This window comes from Limulus polyphemus, unplaced genomic scaffold (genome assembly GCF_000517525.1).
Source record: "Limulus polyphemus unplaced genomic scaffold, Limulus_polyphemus-2.1.2 Scaffold2214, whole genome shotgun sequence".
Taxonomy (NCBI): domain Eukaryota; kingdom Metazoa; phylum Arthropoda; class Merostomata; order Xiphosura; family Limulidae; genus Limulus; species Limulus polyphemus.
Window position 1 is genome coordinate 106,381 of NW_013667824.1, and position 2,269 is coordinate 108,649.

Genomic DNA, 2,269 nt, shown 5'->3' on the forward strand with positions numbered 1-2,269 from the left:
TATATATATATATATATATATATATAGTGTTATAAAAAAAAACACACTATATAATTGTAAAAACCTGATGGCCTATTTAGGAGATATCTCAAATACCATTTCGATGAGCAATGAGGATCATTCCTACGTAGGTAGTGCTGCCACCTACCTTGTAGATATTATTGACGTTTGTTCTTTCGTCAAAAATATTAATCTAATTTCACTTTCTGCACTAATACATTGTATTCACTCTTGTATTTTCATTTGCTTATAATGAAATAGCAAATAGGTATCATATTCTAGTAAAACAAAACGCTCTTTCGCTTTAGTGACAATAATAGATAGATTGTAATAAGTTTCTTTTGTAAGGGTAATCATACTTCAAAGATTGAAGGATTATTTATGACATTTCAAAATTTTAATTATGTGCTAATGGGCTTTGTGGAATGAGAGTGAACAATTTTATAATACACAGTTGCAAACTTTAAACTCTTAAAATATTAAGATTGGTTTATCGAACACAACTACACCTGTAAGTTGTACTTTACTTTGCAGCTTATACCAAATTCTTCTAAAATGAAAGCTGTGTTTATAGTAGAAATAATCTCTACAGAGAAAACTGAACTCAAAGCTTTGAATTAAATAAAATTTTACGCGGTATCTTTAGTGATTTTCTCCACATTAATCTGGAGTTAGATATACGTACTTCAAACATAAAAAACAAACAAACATCTCCAATGTTTCGGAATTTTTTTTCCAGTTTCATCATCAACGTTGAAACCTAAAAAAAAAGTTTACAATATTCTAACTACAAAAACAACATTAGCTATTGAGCGAGTTTACATATTCACTCGGATGTTTAGAAAGAACAGATTTAGACGGTAACAATATAATAGAATCTAAGATAAAAGGTGCGGCATACACATGTTAATAAATAACATTGTTAAGAGACCATTATAAAGAAGGCTTAAATATAATAATAATAACACTGCATCTTTAAAATAACAATAACTATCAAATAAAAACACTGATAATCTGGAATTTATTACATTAATGACAACAAGGAAGAGTTGATGTTATTATTTAGTGTTGGGTGATCATTGAAAATGGAGAGGCTTTCTCTAATAAAGATATCCTAATCTGTGGTTCAGGAGTCGAGAATTTTAAAGTTTTCTAGAAGTATGGGTAGTTGTTATTCTCACTGTGCAACCAGATACAAGACTGAGTAGATTAGTTAGCTTATCTCCGCTTCTTGCTGAAATTTCCACGTGCTCGGATGTACGTATTTGTAGGTGGCGTGTAACTGAAGATATTTTTGGTATTACCGTTTTTTTAAATATTTATTATAAAAACCATCTCATATTAATCTATCGTAAGTTTAGTTTGGGAAGTTCACTAATAATTATAATCTTAAATTATAACCAGTAAAATTTTGGACAGTATCCAATAGATATAATATTTGATAACAATCACTGAAGTATTGGATATTAGAATAGTAATATCATTAATCGTAACCAGCAAATCTTTCCGTAGTAACCAGTTAAATTGTGATTGAAAGCTAATAGAATATTTAGAAGTAATCAATAAACAGTAACCAGAAATAACGAATAACAACCAATGAATAGTTGAATAATGATAGTAAAGCATTTGATATCAACTAGTGAAGTCGTGGATGGTATCCACTAAAACCTCAGTTAACGTCAACGAGTTACATATTAGTAATGAGTTTTTTTTTAACATGTTGGGTTGATTCTCAACACTATAAACTTCATGGCCGAACATTTATTGAGAGGTGAGTTTTTGTTTTTGCAATCAAATGTGACTTTTTGAGGATAACAGATCGTTTCCTTTAACAAATTAATTTTTTTTAAAATTATAACTGGAATAATGGAAACTGTGACATTCCCCTATAGTCTACCTAAGCCCCTGAATTCGGTCTTATTGACACGTTTATAATGCATTGTAAGTGTATGTCGTGACGTTCCTTTCTATTATCTGCTAAGCCTGGCTAGTATGGAGATTTACATGAAAGGTTGTTATCAGTGCAGTCGATGTGACGTTTTTGTTATGATGTGGAAGGTATTCATTATATATGCATATTAATTATAATAATTACATTTTATGAACAAAGATCGTCCTTAAACCTCCCAGTTTCACAAAGAGCACTTTAACTTTCAAGTTAATAAAATATGATGCTCATTTTAGATTTAATCAAACTTTCCTTTGTTGTTATCTGCGTTAATGTTTACATAGTTAACCTACAGCAGAGATATTGGCGCCCAAAATGTAA